At 42.6% G+C, this 25,288-nt stretch overlaps 1 protein-coding gene and 1 long non-coding RNA gene across 7 annotated transcripts in view; one reads left to right on the top strand and one right to left on the bottom strand.

The window, feature by feature from the left end:
* Positions 1 to 25,288, bottom strand: part of LOC130275997 (G-protein coupled receptor 22-like) — a 430,686-nt gene that overhangs the window by 275,489 nt on the left and 129,909 nt on the right. The gene's annotated exons all lie outside the window — the stretch shown is intronic.
* LOC130276003 (uncharacterized) lies at positions 6,768 to 22,287 on the top strand. The gene is made up of 3 exons (XR_008844986.1): positions 6,768 to 6,906; positions 19,140 to 19,280; positions 22,133 to 22,287. It is a non-coding gene; the product is annotated as an uncharacterized LOC130276003 (long non-coding RNA).

Here is a 25,288-nt window from a genome sequence, read left to right as displayed (position 1 = left end):
TTTTGGAATCTTTTTACGTTTATGCCATTCACTGTACGGGATAATTAACAATATATTTTAATAGTTCAGACTTTTATGCACGCGGCGATACCAAATATGTGTATTCATAATTTTTTTATGCTTTTTGGGGGGTAAAATGGGAAAAACAGACATTTTACTTTTTTTATCGGGGAGGGGATTATTTACACTTTTTATGTCCCCATAGGGGACACTGTTCAGTGCTATGTATAGGACATATCACTGATCAGTATTATCGGTGATCTTCTGCTCTGGTTTGCTCGATCTCAGATCAGAGCAGAAGACCACGGGAGATGGCCAGAGCCAGGTGAAGGGACCTCCGGCCGCCATGCTGGATGATCGGATCCCCGCGGCAGCGATGCGGGCTATCCGATCATCCATTCAAAGTACCACACTGCCGCAGGTGCCGTGATCTGTATTGATCACGGTATCTGAGGGGTTAATGGCAGATATCCAAGCGATCGCTGATGTCTGCCATTACCGTGGGGTCCCTGGCTGCTGATAGCAGCCGGGACCTGCTGCGCATGACGCGAGCACCGTTCCGATGCTTGCGATCATGGCGGCGCGTAAATGTACATCATGGTATCATGGTGCGTTAAGTACCACGTCACCATGATGTACATTTACGTCCATTGTCATTAAGGGGTTAAAAGCCCCTTATTTTTCCTGGAGGAAACCTACTGCAGTAGGGTGGTACCAACAGTGCCCCTTTGAGTCTCTAAGTGACTGTTCCCTGACACAGTCTGTACATCTTGGTGTTTTACGCATATATTAGGGTACTTCCTTTCGTGAATAATGCAAAATTATTTTGCTTAGAGATGTTTATTTATTTTTTTAACCACAGTGGCATGTGTTGCTACTGTTGCTAGATGTACAATATGCTTGATTGTTGCAGGACATATCCTGTGCAGTCCATGACTGGGGCTAAGGACCATGTGACACTCCTGTCCCGTTCTACTCCGCCGGCGGGCTGTTACTCACCTGCGGCTCGGTGCCGCCTGCCGCTGCAAGTCCATGCCGCTTTGCTACGGGCTCTGGTGAAAACTAGTGGCATCTTAGACTCCGCTCCCTGGTACGGCCCATGCCATAACCCGCACAGGTTCAGCGGATCCACTTCGTCACTGCCGTTATACTAACATTCACTTTACAATGTTTTCGGCTCTGTTCTCTTTATATGCAAGTGCCTTGGCTCTGACAAACAGCCGATTGGCAGGGAAGCTGGGTAATGGACTACCACAGATCACCTATTGACAGACCCCAGCTTAAAAACAAGCTCTATGCTGACAGCTAAATTTAAAAAAAGATATAGGTCCCGTAAAACTTATTTTTGTGCAAAAGTGCAAAAAATTTTTACAGCAGTCAATGCAAAAAAACAACAACAATGGAATCATTTTTCTCTGACAATTTTTTTTAAATAAAGCTTGTCTAAAAAAAAAAAGCCCACACATTGCTACATACACAAAAAAATTATAAAGAAAGTTATAGTCCTTAAAAAAAGATATAAATGAAAATAAAATGTGGTCTTTAAAGAAATAATCATGAGGATTAATTGAATACTTAAAAGGCATCAAAGTGGAATGAAAAAAAAAAGTGTACTTATCTTTTCTTATTACCCCCAGTGGTGTTCTGATGGTGCCAGTCCCCAATGCCAAGCTTGTACTGCTCTTATCTCAATACAAAAGAAATACCTACTTAGCGATGACTTACCTCAGTGGGCAATTCCTATGTGCTGAGTAGTGTTACTCCCGAATATTCGCAATATGAATTTTATTCGTATTCGTGAATATTCGAATTCGTGAATATTCGCGAATATAGCACTATATATTCGTAATTACGAATATTCGTTTTTTTTGGTTTTTTTCACAGTACACATCACAGTGATCGCCCTTCTCTGCTTCCAGCTTGTGTGGTGTAAAGAAGGCTCTAATAATACTATGTGAGACTGGCGTGCAAATTTTCGCTTGTTAATTTTTTTATATGCTAATTTTCGCATATGCTAATTTTCGCATACGCGAATTTTCACATATGCTAAAATAAAAAGCCAATATTACGAATATGCAAATTTAGCGAATATATGCCTAATATTCGTCCATATATTCGCGAAATATCGCGAATTCGAAAATGGCCTATGCGGCTCAACACTAGTGCTGAGAGGAGAGCAGGAAGCAGCAGGGACCGGCAATGTCAGAACGGTACTGGTGGTGGATCGGTAGCATGTGAGTATTTGTTCTTTTTTCTCCCACCCTGAGCTCTTTTGAGCATAAAATTATTGCTCCAGTAAATCCTTGTAGGGCCCAAAATAGCTGGTTAAATAGCTATTTTCATTCCAAGGATTGTATCCAAAGATATTGTGTTTTAATAACATATACCTAAACTTTTTCTGTGTCCTCTAACAATTCTCTGAATAACTTATTGTAACACTCACGGAGGTAGTGGATCCGCTGTACCTATGTGGAAGATGACGTGGGCCGTTCCAGGGAGTCTAAGGTGCCGCTGGTTTTCACCAGAGCCCACCGCAAAGCGGGATGGACTTGCTGCGGCAGGCGTCACCCAGGTCGCTACCTCTGGTATGACTCCTCCACACAGGCTGCTGAGATGAAACGTAGTACAGGAAGGATGAGGCAACTCGTTTTCAGGACTAGCAGAAGGTGAGGGCTGGCAGCAAAGATGCATGGTCAGGAAATGTAACAGGAGGTCAACAGGCAGGTGGCACAGAAGCAAGGTTAGGTCATGGAACAGAAGGTCAGAACACAGGCTGGGCTAAACACAACGCTTTCTCTTGGGCTCAGGGCACACAAAGATCCGGCAAGAGGTAGAGGGAGGTGCACATACTTATAGAGAAGGGACAGGTGCTAACACTAATTAAGGGTGAACTGGCCCTTTAAATCTCAGAGCTCCGGCGCATGTGTGAGAACACGGAGGAGACAGAAGAAGGAGATGAGTGACAGCCCAAGATACGCATGCGGGCACGTCCTGCAATTCAAATCCCGGGCCCACCGGAAGACAGAGGGAGAGAGCACTCATGGCCAGTGTGACCAGCCAGAGCGCTAACTGTAACAGTACCCCCCCCCCCTTAGGTCTCCCCCTCTTTTTGGGTCTCAAAAAATTTTGGACCAAGTCGTGGTCCAAAATATTCTCTTCTGGCTCCCGGGACCTCTCCTAAGGAAAGAACCTTCCAGTCTACTAAAAAAAAAAAATAATAATGTTTCCCCCTTATGGTTTCAGTTGCCAAAATTTTCTTGACTTCAAAAATATCAGAGGAACCAGGGACTGGAGAGGAAACAATGTGTTTTTTGGAAAACCGATTAAAGACAACTGGTTTGAGGAGGGAGACATGAAAAGAATTAGGGATACGTAAGGAGGCAGGTAAATGGAGCTTGTAAGACACAGGATTGATTCTGTGCAAAACTTCAAACGGTCTGAGGAAGCAAGGTCCCAACTTATAACTGGGAACCCTAAAAACAAACATACTTAGGAGAGCCAGACTTTGTCGCCAGCAGAGAAAGTTGGAGGAAGTCTTCTCTTCTTATCCGCTTGGGATTTCATACAGGAAGAGGCACGAATCAAAGAGCGGTGGGCCTCCTGCCAGATGGATATTAAATCCCTTACTTGATCATCAATGGCTGGCACTCCAGAAGCGGCTGGAAGAGGAAGAGGAATACGAAGAAGATGCCAATAGACAACAAAAAACGGAGATGTCTTCGTGGACTCAGAGTCTTTGTGATTGTAAGAAAACTCCGCCCAAGGCAAAAGATCAACCTTGGGCGGAGGCACCCCAGTGGGATCCATGGTCGGATCTTACTGTAACACTCACGGAGGCAGTGGATCCGCTGTATCTGGGTGGAAGATGACATGGGCCGTACCAGGGAGTGGAGTCTAAGGTGCCGCTGGTTTTCACCAGAGCCCACCACAAAGCGGGATGGACTTGCTGGCGGCACACAGGTCGCTAGCCCTGGTACGACTCATCCCCACAGGCGTAAGCGCCGGCGGTGTGACAACACAGAGGAGACAGAAGAAGGAAGAGGTGAGTGACGGCCTGAGAGCCGCATAAGGGCAAGTCCCGCGTTGCAAATCCCGTGCCTGCCGGAGGACAGAGGGAGAGAGCACTCACGGCCAGTGTGACCGGCCAGAGCGCTCGCCATAACACTCATACAAAGGCCTATAGCACTGTTCATCCTGATCTTCTTGGCTCATGGTCGAACTTACAGGAGGTCACAAGTTGCCTTCTAGCCAATGGGTAGGAAGGCAATTAATTTGCACACAGTACTTTACATGGGCATTGGAAATAGGATTTGCGAGCACCATTCAGATACTGTTTATTAAAAATATAATATCTCTGGGTTACAGGGCTCTTGGACAGCTGTGAGTTAACATTCTATAGGAGATGTCATGGCCAATGTAATTGGAAAACCAAGAGGGAAGAAACAGCTCGACAGAAGAGGACAACTCAAGGACAACTATATGGATTTTTTTTATTTTAGCTTGAGTTGTCTTAAAATGTCAGGGGAAGGATTAATAATGCTTGATAGAAACCAGATAAAATGTAAAAAGTTGTATAAGGGGTAGCAGACATGGATTTTATACAAAAATACAAAAAGGGGCTATATTTTTGAGAGGATGATTTCTTTATGATACCTCAATGAATGACACCAATGTTGCCTCCTCTGCGGGATCAATACATTTTTTAGCTAATACCGACAGTAATATGGTTAAATAATTAATTCAACTACAACATGATTTGTGTCACAGAAGTCCCTGCAGCAGTCCTGTGAATCCCCCTCCCCCCCCCCTTCACCTGGCTAGCCAAGGGAAAGTCATCCGCATTACACTCCCTTTTTATAGCAAAATGTAAATGTGATTTACAGGGGATTTATTTTCTAGATGTAGCTAGAGGCAATATTTCAGCATTTTTTCCCACAGCGTAATATAAAATTCAGAGCTTTATTCAGTTGGTAGTGAGAAAAATAATAGAAAAAGATGAGCAATTAAAAACTGGTCTGTAAGTCGTATTAGAAAAAGTGTGGGCCTACAAGCATACATTGGTACTAGATGGAGTTGTATATATCCCATAATATATAGTGAGATGTAAGCATGCCAACTCAAAGAGGTATTCCCATCTTTATAAGACATGGCTTCCTGACCTCCTCTGGTCTGTTTGCGGCTTTCAGAGGTGGCTGGCAAGCTGAAAACTCCTATTGATATTAATGGGAGTTGTGTAAATGGCATAAACCCTCAAGCTACACTGTTTAAATAACTACCCAGCTATGTAGTTTATACAACTCGCAGTCAATGGGAGTATTTCAAATTGTGTAAGACAGTTGGCAATTGTATAAGATGGCTGTTTTCAGCTTCTTAGCCATCACTGCCAGCTGCAAACAGACCAGGGGGACAGGAAGCCTTATTTAAGCAAGTTGGGAATACCTCTTTAAAAGCTTTTTCCTGCTGTCTATTAGATTAGTGTTTCCCTAGAATGGTCCTCAGGTACCCCCAAGAAAGTCATGTTTTCAGGATTTCCTTTTTTTTTTTTTTTTTTTACAGGTGATATAATTCTGGTCAGTGCTTCAGATATCTCCACTATTATATCACCTGTGAAAGACTAAGGAAATCCTGAAACATGACCTGTTGGGGGTGTGACAGTTCCTAGAGTCAACTTACCCCTTCACTATTGTTCCCTGGGCTCCCAGAGGACTATGGCTGTTGAAGAGTGACTATGGACAATGGAAAAGTGACTGAGCGGAACTCGGACTAGCTTCAGGGGTGGGCATGAGTAGAACCGGGACTTTGATGGACTTTAGGACAACCCAATTTCCACAGTTTGTGCCCCTCAGTTAATGTTGTCCAGTGACATAAAGCTCCTTGTTGGATATCTTATTAAAATACCTTTATTTGCTGTTTCCATGACACATTCTGCACAAGGCACTAATTCTGCACACGGTCCACATTCTGCACATGGTCCACATTCTGCACACAGTCCACATTCTGCACACTGTACACATTCTGCACAAGGCACTAATTCTGCACAAGGCACTATATATAGGAAGAGCTAATTACCTTTATTGGATTATCTTCCAGACTTACTGTCACCTGTATTGTCTTTACTGCCCCTTCCCCCTGTGATGTCCTTTTTTTTTTTCATAAAAGGAGACACTGGTTCCTCAATAAAGAGAGATTGATTTTTTTTTATACCTGAAGGCTTGTGTTGCCTGGTTCTTTGGGTACAAGGATACGATAATAATAATAATTTTATTTATATAGCGCCTATAGATTCCGCAGTGCTTATAATCTCTAGTTCTGCCTAGGGATATTGCCTGTGGTATGCGGGGGCTTGTCGTCTGGAAGGAGAAGTCGCTCTTGGCGGAGGGGGACACTGAGAGGTCCCTGGTCAGTCCGTCACAGGGGGTATTTGAGAACCACGTTTGGGAAACACTGTATTAGACTGTGTGGTGCCCCGGTACAGAACATGGTTCTGTACAGTCCTTAAGTCCCCTCAGCTAGAGTCCCTCAGGTCCATAGGGCTCTCCTGCAGGGTCCCCCTAAATCATATGGTATTCTATTGTATTCGGTTGTATGTTAAGTATGTACCTGTAATGTAAGTATTGTACAGTGAATGTAAACTGTATATAAAGATTATTAGGATATTTACTCTGTATAGGACCTTCCTAAGGTCATGTGATCTGTCATGTGCTGTGTAATCACATGATATACCCAGAGTTCCATGGGCACAGGTAACCACAAGCATCAAGCAACCAATGGGCTTTAGTCCAGCCCCTGATATATAAGGGGCTGAATTCTCTATTCTAACTCTCTTTGTTCCTGGACCTAAAAGCGTACAAGTCAAGTCAAGCATATCTAGGCCAAAGCCTATAAACCTGCAGCCAAATCAAATCTGTGAGTACAAGTCAAGTCCCTACTCTCCCTACAAAGTGATAACAGTAGTACAGTGGCCTGCATCAGCATTATAATAACTACAAGTCCAAGCAAGCCTGAGAGGTTCCCCGTGTCCCAGTCGCCTCTGTGGAAGTTGGCTGTTTGTAAAGACTGTTTTATGCCTTCTCCAAGTAAAAGTTCAAGTTGCATCAAAGCCTTACTTTGGACTCTCATTCATCACATGCCGTTTTTGGGCTGGTTGTCAGTGGTGCCCTACACCATACAATCACATCCTGGCGTCACGAACACTAGGGGTTAACAACATCTTGCCCCAGGGGTTAATACCATCTGACCCCACCACTCCCTGCAACACCCCTGGTCACCACAAATGTTTATAAACCATTGTATACAGTAATACTTTTTAGAGATAACAATCCTGAAGACACAAAAAAATGTGCTACGGATGCCCCAACTGTATAAGTATTACAATGGAAGTAAAAACCTGATAAGAAGGTCTTGTATAATATGAAATGAATCAATCTTATCTGAAGATTTCTATTCCCAGGGTTCCCACGGTGTTACAGAACAGATATTAAGTTCAACCCTCAGACTGTGTGTTCCCTGGTCTTGTTATAATCACATCACAATCAAACAGAGCAAATCGCAGGTAGAGAAACTTTGAAGGCGGCACGTTCCTAGCGCGTTTCACTCCTTATAAAACGATAAAGGATCCCTTGTGGGTTTATACTGTAATTTGTTGGACTGTATGAATCTTAAGAGCCATTAACAAACACTGTTATATTTTCTGGGACGGTTAGCAAAGGATAAACATTAGAAAGTAAGAATAATTGTATCATACATTATATCTATTCCACCTCTTGTTGGCCAACCCCCAAAAGGGTATAATGGTCCCTTGAGATATAATAAAAAAAAAAAACAATGTTTACTGCACTCTTTCAGGAACAGTGCCATAATTGCTCAAGGATTGTGTGTAGTATTACAGCTCCACCCTAGAGAAGTGAATAAGCTGAGCTGCAATACCATGCTAATCCTGTGGTCAAGGGTGTGGTGCTATTTATGGAAAAGAAGACCTTTTTTTGTAATCTCTTAGACTCCCTTTATTGTTGACTAAGAACCAAAATGACGTTCTTTATTTTAGGGTCTTCTAACGATTGCCAGATGATTGCCAAACCCCACCATGGACAACATCTACATGTATGTTCTCTCTGTGGTTGCGTGGGTTTCCTCCAGGTACTCCAGTTTCCTCTTATATTTCAAAAAATATATTGATAGGTTTAGATTGTGAGCCCCAATGGGGACAGGGACCAATTTGAGTGTACAACGCTGTGGAATCTGTGTGCGCTATATAAATAAAAAGTTATTATTATTATTATTATCACTTGTGGTTGGGGCAGCACATAACCAATGACAGATTCCTTTTAAGTAGATAAAGTGTTTCTCTATTTCAGCACCTTGGACAGCACCAGTACTAAACTTACCATATAAGGAAGAGTTTGTACCGTGCATCGTGGGTAATATGGTTTTTAGATTTTTTAGAAAATAAGAAATAGATCCATACAGATCATCAAAAATGATAAATCCCTGAGGAAATGGTTATCTCAGAGAGATGTGACTGCCCTATAGAAGTGTTTCCCAACCAGTGTGCCCTTTAGCTGTTGCAAAACTACAACTCCCAGCAACAGTTGAAGGCACAATTGTTGGAAAACACTGGCATAGAAGATGTTTAATACTTGGCTAGTATAAGATCTGACAAATAACATTCATGTTCCTAACTCATTTTTGTGCTTTCAAACGGATCACAAAGTGGGGTCTCAAAGGGTGTTTCACTGTGGGCAATTGTTTTTTGGGTTATTTGTCAATACAATTTTAGGATGTCCCCCAGCCATCAGCTGTATTCTGTTGGGGGAACCCCTTAGCAAATGTTCAGTTTCTCTGCAGTGCCACCACAGGAGAAACAAAGTATTACATGTTTTCCATTGAAATCTATGACCTGTTCATATAATGGAGAGATGTGCCAGGCCCTCCAAAATCAGAGACGGTCTTAATAGTTACATTAATAGAGGATGGAGAAGTATAAAGAAGTAAAATCAATGACTTTTGCTATCCTGGGGTGTTAATGGTGACCAGCTGGGGTATCTGCTTAAGAGAATGCCTTGACGTAACAACCCATTTATGTGACTTTTTCCAGACAGTTTATTAGGTTATTTTTTTTCTTTAACCAAAACATCTGCTTGGTGCATTTTTTGTGACTACACTGTATGCATGGGCTAGAATACATGTGCTCTTTTACACGTAACCATAAGGAGAACAGCTGATGAGGCATTCTAGGAAATGACATGAGAATTCAATTACATTGAGCTGTCAGTGAACATGATAACAATAAAAAATGAAGGTATAATGAGATCCTTATTGGACCATAACTCAGCTTTACACTACACTCGGGGTTGGATACGTAGCCCATTGATAATAATTATTCCTCTTTAAGACAACAACTTCTTTGTCTGAGCACGTCTCCGCGAGAGGGGCTCTTATGTAAAAAGAATGGCTTAATGTGACAGATAGAACCAAGTTAAGGCTAATAGACAGTGATTGAGGGCTTACAGGTTGACACACTCCTGTAGCTGCTGAAGATAAGTACAGGTTCCTTCCCACGCACTCTATCTGTAGACTCCTACCCCTGTTTTTCATACACTGTCATTCTCCTTCTTCTCTGTCTATGGTTTGCAAGTGTCATTCTGCCAGTCTACATCTGTTTAGATGTTTGACATATCTGGGCTGATCAAGATGCATACCTTCCATGTCACTCAACACTCGGCAAACCATAAAAAAAGGGACAACCAAGCCAAGCTGTGAGGGTCTAGCTGTATGATGAAAGTCTTTACTGTTTAAGTCATGGGCAACTATCCCCTGTCTAAGTAGAAGATAATCCATTATGTATTGCTTATTTAATGTAACCCTAATGTTGTGAGAGCTGGAGACAATGTATGTAGGGTAGAAGGATCCAATATGGCTTAAAGGGGTATTCCAGGCAAAAACATTTTTATATATATCTCAACTGGCTCCGGAAAGTTAAACAGATTTGTAAATTACTTCTATTAAAAAATCTTAATCCTTCCAATAGTTATTAGCTTCTGAAGTTTTCTGTCTAACTGCTCAATGATGATGTCACGTCCCGGGAGCTGTGCATAATGGGAAAATATCCCCATAGGAACTGCACAGCTCCCGGGATGTGAGTCATCAGAGAGCAGTTAGACAGAAAACAACAACTCAACTTCAGAAGCTAATAACTATTGGAAGGATTAAGATTTTTTTAATCAAAGTAATTTACAAATCTGTTTAACTTTCCGGAGCCAGTTGATATATAAAAAAGTTTGGGCCTGGAATACCCCTTTAAAGTGAATGTCCACCTGTTACCACCATGCAGCATCTCTATATAGTTAGAAGCTTAATATTTCTTACACAGAGCTCCAAAACCCCAACATAGAATACAGCTGAAAGATACATTCCTTTCTGCTTACAGTCTCTCATGGCTTAAAGGCTATTGGCACCTTTGTTGGCAACCAAGTCTGAAAAGGTTGATTTAAACCAATTTTTAACCAACCTTAAGTTCTATTTAAAGGGGTACACTGTTGAAAACAGCTTATCCCCTATCAAAAGGATAGGGGATAAGATGTTAGATCGCGGGGGTCCTGCCGCTTGCATCTTCCGCGTTCATGACATCATGCCAGGCCTCCATTCATGTCTATTGGAGGGGGCATTACGGCCAGTACATAGCCATCATGCCTCCTCCCATAAATGTGAATGGAAGGGCCGTGGCAGCTGGCATCGCCAGTCATTGGACACAGAGCGGAGTTCACTATGTGCACCGAATGATGGGTGCCGCAGCAGGGGTCACGGGGGTCAACAGTGGCGGGACCCCCGCAATCTAATATTTTATCCCCTATTCTTTGGTTTCAGTGGAGTACCACCTTTAAGCCAACTTGAGAATGATGAAACATATTTCTCACTTGTATTTTTAAGTAACATATTTTGGTTAGGATTTTGGCTATGTGGTACAGTTTTTCTTAATATACAAATGTATAAAATATGGAAGGCACTTGGTTTCTAAGGTGGGAAACACACATATAATGGCTGCTAGGTTAATTTGCTTGGTCAACTTTTATGTTGGTGCAATAAATATTTCATTATTCTGTTCAATGTATATATTATATGCAATAGGTTCCTTAGCAACCCTTAGTGGTGGCTGCAGAATGAAAATTATGAAAAAGTTATTAAACACACAACATAGAGATGGTGGTTTATCAGGACACCTATCTGAGATGCGGGTAGGTCAAATATTCTGGGACTCAATTTTGTATATGGGACAGCTTGTGAATATTTCATGCCGATTATCTTCCAGACTACACAACCTCTGTTGGTAGTATTGTGGCGGCCATGGGGAGTTGGATAGATTGTGTTGCATGACTCAGGGTGATTAGATTTTAGATCATTTTGTGATGCCAGGGCACCATTAACCTACACGGTCAGAAGATACGACAGCTGTTCTTGGGCCAGGTGCGGGATAATAAATACACTGATGCCATCTTACAGATAACTGTCTCTTTACTTATCTGGAGGTAGCAGAACTTAAACAATACAGACTTTGGTTGCAGAGTGATAGGCAGAGTGGAACCCGGAGAGCCTGTCGCCTTGCTGGAAGTTGTAGTGGCTGTTGAATGCAGCTTTAAGATTAGTAGCAGGACACACTGACTAGAAAGACTTAACTTGACTGATAGACTTAAGTAGAGATTTTCCCCAAGAGCTTTGCTTACTGGCAGACAATTCAGACAGTAGTGGGGGAGATTTGGCGTTGCTGAGGAATTTAGTAGACTTCTTCTCCCAAGGCTTCTCCTCAGCTTGCTAGCTGGAATACACTCTACTGTCTGCAACTGCACTTGACTGCAGCTTCTTACTTACTAAACTCTTCTTCTGACTGAACTCTCTTTCCCCCCTACATTACATTAAAGGGGTACTCCGCCCCTGGCATCTTATCCCCTATCCAAAGGATAGGGGATAAGATGTTAGATCACCTCGGTCCCGCTGCTGGGGACCCCGGGGATCGCCGCTGTGGCACTCCGCCATCATTACTGCACAGAGCGAGTTCACTCTGTGCGTAATGACGGGCGATACAGGGGCCGGAGCAGCGTGACATCATGGCTCCGCCCCTCATTACATCAAGGCCCATCCCCTTAATGCAAGTCTATGGCAGGGGGCGTGACGACCGCCACGCCCCCTTCCATAGACTTGTATTGACGGGGCGGGCCATGACGTCACAAGGGGCGGAGCCATGACGTAACGATGCTCCGGCCCCTGTATTGTCCGTCATTACGTGCAGAGCGATCTCGCTCTGTGCAGTAAACATAGCGGGGTGCTCCAGCAGCGATCCCCGGGGTCCCCAGCAGCGGGACCCCGGCGATCTGACATCTTATCCCCTATCCTTTGGATAGGGGATAAGATGTCTAGGGGCGGAGTACCCCTTTAAGGGCTAGATTTGGGGGTCTCCCATTGGATGTCAGGGTTACCTGATCCCTCTGCCACAATCCCTTAAAGGTATAGAGCATAAATTGGCATATAACATGACAGCAATAAATCACATTATAACAGGTTAGACAATGGAGCAGTGGGCCCAACATATAGACAGCAGGGAGCCCGAGGCAATCTTTAGCAGCCTTTGATGCTGGGACAACACACTATGAGTTATTCCACTGCTTTGGCAATATGAAAGCTTCATACTGTTCCTCTAATTTTATGCCATAACCTTCAACTCTATGGTAAGCAGAGTGAAGGCCTTGAGATTGGAAATATTGATTAGTAGTTTTGAGGTTATTAAAATGCCAAGGAATGCAACATCTATAGAGTCTCCATCTGTTAATGTAGCTTGCAGCCATTCATTATGGATTCCACTAAAATGCAAAAAAGTTACCAACGATAATTTTATCTATTTGACCAAAAACAAGCGATAATGTGAACATCTATGGCAACCAATTATTTATATTTGATAATTTTGTCTAAATCAAATAGTTAACACATATTTTCTCTTTAGAGAATTAACATAAAAAGCTTCTGATGCTGAAGCATTCCCTGGGCCCTCACTCCTTTTTGAGAGAGTGATTTGTTAATTCCTCGTCATGTTCTAAGGCTTCTTAAAGGAGCCAAATCATAAATTAGTAGGGATGCCATCTCTAATAGAGAGCCAGGGCGCCCTCCTGTTGCAAGAACTACTTTGTATATCCTTATTTTGCCCATGATATTGACTTATACTAGTGACTGTATCAGTGTTCTGAAACATGTAGCTCTCTAGCTGTCTCAAAACTACCACTCCCAACATGTCCTGGCATCCACATGTACATTCAAATGAGCTGCAAACCATTGATGCATAGTTTAGAAATACGGAATATTCAGATGCCACTTTTCAGTCTTTGCCCTCTCAATCTATGGCAATTTGTACTTTTAAGAGTTAAGCTTCACTCGGCACCTTATCTGCAAATGAGCAAAATGACATACAAGAGATGGGATCTCTCACAAAGCTGCCAAATCTCAAACTGGCTAATGAATAATTTTACAACACAAACTCTGTAGGGAAGGATCACGCTGCACACCCAAACTAGGTCATTTTTAATTCCTGAAAGATCAAAAGATATTTTTCAAGACTGAATACACAAAACAAGAACATAACGTCTCGGTTTACCTCCTCTTTATGGCCATGTGACGACCTGGTTTCATTTTAACAATGTTTTTTAGCATAAAAAAACTAGAATGTAATGTGTAATAGTGTCCTGGAATACTACATTTATCCTGATTCCTCTATTCAGGGGTGCATATTCCAGAAATGGGTCCTCATCAGGCACTTCCAGATCCACTCCATCTTGGCACAGGAATGGACCTCCTTCTTTCCTTATCTGGTAGATACCTAGAAGGTTGGAATGCCCAAAGGCCTATCATTTCCCATGTAGTCCATTAGAAGGACCAGGTTTGGTTTAGGATATTCAGGTTAACTGCCCAAGGCTCTAGTTTTATAATGGACCCTAAGGACTTCAGAAGGAAACTAAACCCCCCTATTATTATTATTTAGCAAGGTAGTTGGAATGTCTGTTTGTTTTTGTATTTTTCTGTTTAGGTGTGTATTCACACACTAGTTTGTTCAGAGCAGTTTGCTATTCCACTTGGATAGGGAATAGTTAATGCTCTGAACAAATGAGAACTTGGGTGGAGTTATTTAGCCAGAGTTCTCCTGCATTCTGGTGCTGGTTATTGAGTGCAATGCTGCTATGTCTGTTTGTGCTATATTCTGACTATGTCTGCTTGAGCATTTACCTTGTATTTATCTTGTCATTTTATCTGGGTTTTTAGCCATGGTTATATAGCATGCTCCTTGTATTTCAGTTTGTGTTACATTAGTCGGTTTTAGGATTATGTTTGTTCGTTCTACTCTGTCTGTGTTCACACTGTGTCTGAGTCTTTCTTTTATCCTGTGCTCTGTATGTTATATTCTTGTTCGGTATTCTGGAGTCTATTCAGACTCATCCGGTTCTAGTCTAGTGTTTCATGTATTATATTTCTGTTTCCTACTGGGTCAGCATTTTGTCCACACAGGGGAGTGTGTCCGCTGGCCAGTAGCCTATTTGGCTTTTTTTTATATTTGGCTACTCCTTTTGGTGGAGGGGGGGAGTCCAGTTTGTATGTTCTGTGTCCCAGTGTGAACAGTGTCCTATATTTTTATCCTGTTTGGTTGATCTGATCTTTGTCCTTTGTACTTGTACCTATTTGTGAACAGTGTCCTATGTTACCTGTTCATTTAAGTGTTTTGGCTCTCAGTTCTTCTGTTTATCCACTCATCTCCTGGATTCTGCTGTATACTCATTTTATGCCTAGTCTTGTTCATTTCATCATGTCTGCCGTTTATCTGATGTCCAGTTTATGAACTGTTTGTTAATTCACTATATTCTGCTGTTTGTGAGTTTATATTCTGCCCTGTTAGTATTTGTATCCTGTCTAGTATATCTGGTTGCCTAGTAGTTTTCTGTTTCTGTTCTGGTCTGTGACCGACTATGTATATCATGTGTTTTTACGCCACTGCACTTTAGCGCAGGAAGGGACCGGCGCCCAGTTGTTAATCCGTTGTTTAGGATGGAAGAGCAAGTAGACAGGGAGAGACGTTTTAGGGTCAGTTTAGGCTCACTTTCCCTGTCCCCCCAGTCGGTCATGACAGTAGTGGTATTATTTATGAATTACATTGTAGTACTATGAAGTTGTCACGGTTCGGCAGGCTGGAGGTGGATCCTCTGTGCCAGAGAGGGATTGGCGTGGACCGTGTCGGTGGACCGGTTCTAAGTTGCTACTGGTATTCACCAGAGCCCGCCGCAAAGCGGGATGGTCTTGCAGCGGTGGTAGCAACCAGGTCGTATCCACTGGCAACGGCTCAACCTCTCTGACTGCTGAGATAAGCGCGGTACAAGGGATTAGACAAGAGCAAGGTCAGACGTAGCAGAAGGTCGGGGCAGGCGGCAAGGTTCGTAGTCAATGGTGATAGCAGAAGGTCAGGAACACAGTAGTGGTAAACACAGAGTAGCTTTCTCTAGGCACAAGGCAACAAGATCCGGCAAGGAAGTGCAGGGGAAGTGAGATCATATAGCCAGGGAGCAGGTGGAAACTAATTAGGTAGATTGGGCCAGGCACCATCATTGGTGCACTGGCCCTTTAAATCTCAGAGAGCTGGCGCGCGCGCCCTACAGAGCGGAGCCGCGCGCGCCAGAGCATGACAGCCGGGGACCGAGACAGGTGAGTGACTTGGGATGCGACTCGCGAGCGGGCGCGTCCCGCTATGCGAATCGCATCCCCGCCGGCAATGTCAGTGCAGCGCTCCCGGTCAGCGGGTCTGACCGGGGCGCTGCAGGGAGAGAAACGCCGCGAGCGCTTCGGGGAGGAGCAGGGACCCGGAGAGCTCGGCGTAACAGAAGTGACTTTAGGGCAGTATTATATTGGCTTTTTGAGGGAGTATTATTTGTGTGTTTCTTATTATTTTGACACAATATGGTATTATGCATTTATATATTTAATTATGGCAGTACATGGCAATATTACACTATTATGTAGGTTAAAATTACAAAAAGAATTATAAATGACAAGTGGGTGGGCTATGGGCTTCTATAAATGGAACTTGCCTCTTGGAAATAGAAAATTATGTTGACTTTCTTGCAATTGTTGTAAGGTCCCATGGGACTTTTGTTCAAGGAAACACTGAAGTACCCATTACAACCACTTTTCAGATAGGACTGGCTTCTCATACCCATGGGGAAATGGGATATTACATAGCAGTCATATAATTCATGGAAAGTTTGAGTCCACCAGAGTGAAAACTACTGTTTGTTAGTGACTTAACACTCTGGGTAATAGAGGAGTGTCCTGAGTGGAGGAAAAATAAATCACACATGGGCTCTGGAGGCTGAGATGGCCCAAAAGTTATTTCTGCCCTATATAAGGAGTCAGATTTTGCATTGGTTTCCCAGAACTTTGATTTGCGCCTTTAGAAGTGTGTGCTTCAGGGCTTGAAGGGGAAATTTTAGCAGACAAGGTGCAACCATGAGACCCTTGGCATTTTGTAGTGCAGAAAATGGTAAAGCATTTGTTACAGACATAGGTCTGCATAATTGAGTCCAATAAATCCCCTGAATGGTTCACTGGGTAGCATCCTTAGGCCCAGCCCGTCAGCTGCATTAATACGGTGCTCACAGTACAGTCAGGGTTTCGGAGCTCTCCATACTGACACTCATAGCACAGATCACAACCTTTGCATTTTTAATCAGCTCCTGCAGTGTAACAAGACTTTCTCCTGTAAAGGCATTGAGTATTCCCAGCACCTGGCACCCCGGGTTACAAGCGATTACATTTAAAACCTGGGAATTATCGGTGTCTCATTCTATGTTCCCAACACATCTTTCTTTTTCCCAAGATAGGGTAAGGAGACGTGTGTCAAGTCCTTATTATCAGGAGCCGCAAAGGGAATCTGTAACCATGGAGCCTGGTTAGTAATTCTTCCATTGAAACAGGCAGAAATCCCAACATCCCTGATGAGATTTCATTCTACATACATCTTGAGCACAGCAAGGAATGTATTTCTCTTATTGTTCGGTAGGAAATGAAGGAACAGAAGTTTCATAAAGGTCGTACTGCATTTTAGGGGCACCCCCTCTTATATCCTATAGCCTGAAGATTCTAGGTCCCTTAGCATGATGTATAGCATGGCCCCCCAACTGTCAAGGTCCTGTTTTAATACTGGTAACCCCTCAAATACCAGGACCTAGGGGCATTTGCACCCTCTGCCCCTCTTTATTGTTACCCCCTGCTTATACCCCTTTTGCAAACTTCAAGCCCCGTCACCTGTTGCACTAGAATCTGAAATCATTGACTCTATAAGTCTGCATGTGAATGTCAATGGCAAGCAATCATCCGGTCCAGTTTTGTGAAAAGAAAGCTGAAAATGTCTACAGGCTAGAAATCATGTCTAGATGGCACTGAGCTTGTTATAACACCCTCTTCATATTAGCCAGGCTTGTGGCATCCAGAAGAGCAATTGTTTTGATGGAAGTCTAGTTTAGGTGTGGTTTTTTACAATAGTTCTATCTCAGAGGTTGTGCCACATAAATTAACTTTCTGTGTCTAATTGTTTAATATCCTTAAAATGACATTCAGCATGTCATTTGTAATCTATTATTCCGTTATCAGCCATTTTGGGCAACAATGTTCTTCAAAGGTATGACTGGCTGGGAGTCCAGGAAAATCCTTTCTTCCATGATCACTACCTTATAAAACGTATCTCCCGTGCAGATGCATTTACTGATCTTGAACAGGGTGGTCCTTATCAGCTTCTGCTTATCCCACCGGCCTTGATTGATAGATCTCTGCTTACCTGAACTGGGAGAAATCTATCAATCAAGGCCAGGAGGGAAGAGAAAAGCCACTGGGGACCACCCAGATGACTTGTGGTTCAGACAGCATGAAAGAGATGTGGCGTTAAAGAAACAGTTCAGATTTTTTTTCTTGCACACTTTTTAATGCACACTCATTATCAGTCGTCTTACAGAGCCATCTGTTTTATTTCAGCACAGCTGTATCCATGCCTGGGTCACGTGACCAACATTCAGACCACCAGAATATTGTATTGCATGGCTTTATGTGTCTCAGAAAGTGTTCAGTACTGGTCAGCTGACTTCCTGTGAGCTACAGGATGACATCATCATGAAGCACTTCCTGTTCCATAGAGAAAAGCTTTCAACAGGCTCTTCATTATTATCACAGGCAGGATTACAGTGAAAGACTATTCCACTAGGATCTAACCATCAACGGTGATGGTCATGGTTCCCCTCTTTCCCTACTATGCACAATGACTTTTGCACAGGTCAGAGAGCATGCCTACAAAATTCTCCCACAGGAGTAAACACGTCAGCTGCTGGTTTCTATTGTCCATGTGGCTGTTGTAAACCATATATCTAAACGCTGTTAAGAGAAGCTCAGGCAAGATCGTCACCCCATTAAAATATACAAAAAATATAGTAAGAAAATCAGAGAATAAAAACAATTAAAAGAAAAGAATATGTATTTGGTTTAAATTAATGAAAGGAAATGTAGGTGGTACTTTCCCTTAATCAAAATTCTGGATTTTACTAGCTTCCTCTTGGCAGACAGCAATGCATTTTGCAGATAGCAGTTACACGGACCCTTTTAGATTTATATTATTTGCATTCTGACGGAATATTCTATCAGAATTCTATCTGAATATTTTTTGAAGTCACATGACTGAGAAGAGGGAGGAGCTTAATTGATTTCTGTTTTGCCCGCCAATTAGGAGACAATAGAACAACTTAATATTATTACATTTCAAATGCCAAGGAGCCGTCTGTAACAACTGGTCAAGGTGGGGACCTGTCATACTTGTATAGTACCATGCAAAATGAAAGTCGGTTCCTGTGTTCACTGTTGTCATAAGATATCATGCAGATGATGAATAAGAAGTTATCATATGAAAAATTGAAACAAATGAGCTTTGATGTTTTCTGTAATGAGGGTCAGGGTTTCTGAATATTGGCGATAATTATGGTGTAACCTCTCCATGAGGGGAGATGCTGGCGGCAGCTGTGACAAGTGACAGATGAAGCTTTTATCAAGTCATCTCCCCTCAAATCTCCATTTATTTATAGGAATGCCGGGACAGCTATGAGTAAGTGACCAAGTGAGAAAAGGAGAAACAGGAATTTCCATAGTAACTGTGCCAGGCAAGAGATGAACAAACAATCCAGCTATTCTTATCTCACAAATATTTTATTAGTTACACCAACAAGGTAAAAAATAATGTTACCCAAAAACTGAGAAATGAAAAAGGGCATTTTAGTGGTTAAAGCTTTATAAAATTGTGACAGTGCATGCATTTTTTTCTGCTGAATTATTTTTAATAACTGTTCCTTTAAATTACTGCGCCATAATCAATTTTTTTTTTTACTTTTTTTTTTTTTTTTAAATGTAGTAGGATTCTACGCCACTTCACTGTTGACCAAACTTTCCTATGTCTTATTTAAATATGAATTAAGACAGAGGAAACATATACGAGAATAACTCTTTCTTGAACTATGCTTGGGGTGGTGTAGAATTGCAAATTTTAGGACAATTTGCATTGTAGTGTTGTGCATTTTTATAAAATTCACAATTATAATGGCCACTGCATGCACAACCAGTGAAGTGCACTGCATGCACAACCAGTGAAGTGCACTGCATGCACAACTAGTGAAGAACACCTTTTGCTAAAAATACTTACAGTTCAAACATTTATGCATGCGGCGATACCACATATGTTTATGTTTACATGTTTTCTTTTTTATGGGAAAAGGGGGGCGATTCAAACTTTTATTATGGAAAGGGTTAATTCACATTTAACTTTTTTTTTAACCTTTTTTACACCCAATTTTTTTGCCCCTATATGGGACTATAACATGCAACCATTAGATTGCATTCACTGAACAATGCTGTGCCATAGCATAGCATTGATCAGTGTTATCTGTGCATGATTGCTCCAGCCTGCCATTGCTGACTGGAGCATAAGAGCAACGATCGGACGGAGAGGAGGCAGGTTTCACCATGGTGATCCTGATAAGCCCAATTATGCAGCTGGGATTGCTGTCTTTTTTTATTTTATTTTTATTTTAGATCGGTCAACTTTGAGGGTTAATGACGGGCATTATTGCAATTGGTGATGTCCAGCATTAGCCATGGGACCATCCCGATATGACGCATGCTCAGCTCCTGTGTGCGTGTCATTGAAGGGGAGCGGGTGCAGGGCGTATATATACACCCTTCGTCCTTAAGTTGTTAATACAGTTCTGGTGCAGACACAGGACTGCATAAGCCACCAGTGTTTTGATTGAATTTCAGAATATACTGATTGCAATGCCAACATCCCTCGTCCTGCACACATGGGCACAACGCCAGTATTTTGGAAGAACGTCTCAGCAGAAGACAAATATTGTACTTGCTGCCTGGACTGAGCAGACCCATCAGCTTGTTACACAATCAGCCCTGTAACAACAAAGGTGACCTGCAGTGGGAAGAAATGTTTAAAATTTTATTAGGATTTAATGAGTGTGTTGCTTTTTGAAGTCTTTCGCTCATCCCATCAGTATCCTTTCTTCTCAGCAGCTAAGCCTTCCTGCCTGGGTCAAACTAAGTCACAGATAGTGTCTGATATTCTCGTCCTGCCTGACAATCATTTTCTATTTAAAGCATCGCAAATGCTCATTAGGACATGTGCAAAAATAATCAGTTATAAATTGCCGAAAACAACCCCTGTTCATGTATCCTATTAATACATATGGATATAGATGATTGCCTCCTGTTGCCTTGTCTTCTCTTGGCCCTTGGAGTTAAAGGGGTACTTCGCCCCTAGGCATGTTTTGGATGGATCCTTTGGGTAGGGGATACAATGTCTAATTGCAGGGGGTCCCAGCGGCCGGAACCCCAGCGATCTCCAGGCCACCACCCCAGCATTCTAAACATTTATGTTCAGATGGCCAGCTTCCGTGTTTGTGATGTCGCGCTATGCCCCATTAATTCATGTCTATAGGAAGGGGGTGTGACAGCTGTGGTCGAGGTCAGACTTCTGGGAGACGCCGTATCTCCGGCTCTCCCATAGAGATACATGGAGGTGGCATGTTGGCTGCCGCTTAATGCTGGGGTTGACAAGCTCCATTCCTGGGGAGAGCAGAGGTGCCATGCAGGAGGGGCCCCAGCAGTTGGACTCCCAGGGATCAGACACTTATTCCCTATTCTTTGCACAGGGGATAATTTGTCCTGCACGATAGTACTGCACAATATGTAACTTTTTTTTTAGAACAGTTCCACAGTATACAGTACAGGCCAACATACCTATGAGGAATAATGTGAAAATAAATGTGTACATTCAATTATACTCAACACACAAAATGGTAATGTCATCAACAAAAAGAATTGCTCGTAGGGGATTTAGGGCCCTACAACACAGAGCATTTATTGGCTGAATAGACTGATATTGCGCTTTGTAAGAGGCTCAGCAATCAGCCGATAAACCAACAAATGCTTGTTAAATGGCTAATTCCATTGTATTTGCCGGACTAAAAATCCTTTCTAGTCTTCCACACATTGCCCTATGTGTACAGACCCTATGTAAAAGTGAATGGCGGCATGAACAAACCAGCTATCAGTCCTGCAGTCCTGACTATGTGATAATTTAACTGTGTAGACACTCCTTCAAAAAGTGCTGATCTACTAGACCAACACTCAAATTGGGGAATGGGTTGGCCCGTCTACAACTGTTGAGTGTTTAGACACCGACCAACCACAAGAACAAGTTGGCAGAGGTGTGCTTTTAGGCCTCAGAGACACAAAGCTGGAAGAGAAGAGCACAGCAGCGTGCTTCTCTCTCTATACGTTCTCATCATCTGTTGTAGTCTGAATACATTTAGACCCTGACCGATAAAACTTTTGACTTGTTGCAAATGTTATATTTTAGCTTACAGCCTAATTGCTTTTGGAAATTTGGCAGTACTGGTATTTTTTTTCTACCTCACATTTTTGTTTTGACGTTTGACCAACCAGTTAGTACATTGTTAGAAATGAAGGGTTAAATGTAAATGGAACAGGTAGTGATTATGTTTTTTTCTTCTAGGAAAGCCATGTTGTCCTTCTGAGCCTAATTAATGCCGGTGTTTTAGCTCATTGGAGCCTCTAGGGAGTGAAGTGGGAAGAGCAGAAGTTATCTCATCTTCAAAAGAAAAGATTTTTTTTTTTTTTGCCTTTCTTGGGATTTGAACTTAAAAAGAGTCTGTGCAGCCAGTAATCAATAGTCTAATCCAGTAGTCTCAAACTGTGACCCTCCAGCATGCCCGGACAGCCGACACTCCTGGAGGGACATTTATCTTTGGCTTTACACCACTTTAATGTTCAATATGTCTCGACAAATTTTGGCACAATTGCATTTTTTGCGCAATTTTTGGTAGAACATCTTTCAAAGTTGTCTACTGTTTGGTGCACTGTACCCCACTTTATGCAGTGGAGCTGTATTTATTATTTGCACAAAATAATTTTTTTATTTTTTTTTGCACAAAGCCTACTTTTTTTCCTTCTGCAAATCTACACCATCTAATAGGACACATACAAAAGTGTCAGATGCCAGAGCACAAAGCTTAAACCAATCTCTGCAGCCCACTAGTTTATATAGTTAAGCAAAATTTATCAAGTCCTGTGCACCTTTTTAGCAAATTTTGAGCAACTGTGCAAACAATACACAGAGCAAACAGGGGTAAAATCTATTCTACATGACACCAGCATTGATAAATGTCCCCCCTTGGGTCCTAATACAAAATCTATATTAGAGCCCCCCCCCCCCCCTTACAAGTTATTTTGAATATTTTTTTCATTTCTGGCATCAGGATCCAGGTTTGGCTGCTGCCTCTGCACCCACTGTAAGGGGTACAGACTGTAAGCCTCTTTCACAAGCTAGTTTTTAGTTTGGGGGGGTTGCAACGGTGCCGCTGGCTGGGCGGGTGCATCGGATGAGCAGCAGGTGCTTTGGATGCTGGCTGGTTACTAACTTTCATGTAGCGGGCAGTGCAGTGCCCCCATGAAGAGGGCGCTCTAGGCGGCTGCCTATTTTGCCTATAGGTAGAACCGTCCCCGAGCTGGCGTATCCCAGAGTCAAAGTCACCTTTTGCTAATCTGAACACTGTTCGGGTGGCTATAGCCATAAAAGGTCTTCACCTCTGTGTTAGGTCTAAGGGTATTACAATGCAAATGTGTTTTTCTGTGTCTCATGCACTGAGCCTGATAAGTATAAGGGGTTAACATTTTCTACCCAAAAGCATGCACTGAATCTGATTAGTATATGGGGTTAACATTTTCTACCCAAAAGCCTTCACTGTACAAGTTCTGGTAATATGTCCACCCCTATGTGCTGTCCTGTCTCCAGGAGGAACCTAAAGCACATGTTAGTTTTTTTTTAAGTGTACCTGTCATAGTGTAAAAAAAAGAAAAAAATGTTAAAAATGTCATATGTTACTCAGGACCCAATCCTGATCATGTGCAGAAAAATTTTACGCGTCTCTGACCGATATATCCAGAGATATAAGCATTTATCTGCTGGTGAGTTACTTTTTCATTGTGCAGGCTGGAGGGGGCGTGGGGCCTCAATTTGTTGCACTCCCCAACTCATTGGACAGTTTAACTCATGGGCACCATTACCAGGCTATAACTAGAGATTTGATAGGGTCTTATCACTGAGACCCTGATCGATCTTGACTCTTGACATGTTTCTGTGACGCTTTAAATTCTAATCCAGGCTAAGGGTACGTTAACACGAGCGGATCCCCAGCACGTATTACGCTGCGGATGCACAGCGACTCGTACATCACTTCAGTGTGTCTGCTTGTAGCGGCGTATTGCCGCTCCGAGCAGGCACCTGTAAAGGCAGCATACAGCGGTCCTTCAACTGCGGATCCGCAGCGTAATACGCTCTGGGGATCCGCTCGTGTGAACATACCGTAAGGGTGTTTTTTCTGTAAAATATAAAGTTCTTTGATTCAAAGCCAGAAGTGGATGCCCGTCTGGCTCTTGTATAAAAAAATAAATAAATAAATAAAATAAAAAAGACTGCAGTGAAATTTTTCCCAAAAAGTGCACATTTTGAAACTCCCCTTTACACATTCTTTAAAAATAATTATTACTAAATAAGCAGTAATAATTTCCTTTGTGATTTGTGTATTTTTCATACTATTTTTATGTTGTTTTCAGTGGCTTCACAAAGAATGAGGAAGACTCATACTTCTTGCTGCTGTATCTACTGCTGCCTTGGAGCAAAAAACTGAATGAAAAACTGACATAGAAATGACCACAAAAGACTGTATGTGAATCCTTCCAAAGGCCCTTTTAGATGGACCAAGCAGGCCCGTATAATGAGCGCCAACCTCTGTAATTGGCGCTTGTTAACTGAGCCTTCACGCGGCTCGATTAATCTGGTATCCAGGCTGCACAAGCTATTGCTGGGCATTTGTGTGGCACTTTAAATTTATTATTGTTGGCCACACAGGGTGATGTGCGGCTGATAACAATAACTTTATTGGCCCCACAAAAGATGAGATTAGCTGACAAACCAGCATTCTCTTGTTTATCAGCTGATCACTGCCTGTTTTACAGGGTCCAATTATTGAGAACAAGCTTTAATACAGACATCCTCCACATTTGTCCGATAATTGGCCTATAGGTCATAAAAAAATGTACCACAAATTAAACACCCCCTTAAAAAAATTATGTAATTTACATAGGCCTGGCTTCTGTGTAGTGGCATGGTTTCATGAAAAGAGGAGTGGTTGACCAATAAGCTGAATTTAACCACAATTAGGCATACACTGTGTTGGAAATCTACACCAGCTCTGAGCTTGTATAAATGAGACTGTTGTGTGGGCAGCATTAGATGTGCCTGCAATTATCATGTGCCTCTTGATTGATCCAGTGCAATCTTACACTGGCGTTTACTTAAAGGGGTACTTTGCCCCTAGACATCTTATCCCCTATCCAAAGGATAGGGAAGAAGATGTCTGATCTCGAGGGTCCTGCCACTCGGACCCCTGCGATCTCCCTGCTGCACCCGGTGTTCATTTAGAGCATGACGTCACGGTTGCACCCCGCTCATGACATCACGACCATGTTCCCTCAATGCAAGTCTATGGGAGGGGGCATGACAGCCCTTATGCCCCCTCCCATAGATTTGCATTGAGGGGACATGGCTGTGACGTCATGAGCCTCCGCCCCACATCGCCAGTCATCCGGC

This window comes from Hyla sarda, chromosome 6 (genome assembly GCF_029499605.1).
Source record: "Hyla sarda isolate aHylSar1 chromosome 6, aHylSar1.hap1, whole genome shotgun sequence".
NCBI lineage: Eukaryota > Metazoa > Chordata > Amphibia > Anura > Hylidae > Hyla > Hyla sarda.
Note: the sequence above shows the minus strand (reverse complement) of the source record. Positions and strands in the feature narration are given on the sequence as shown.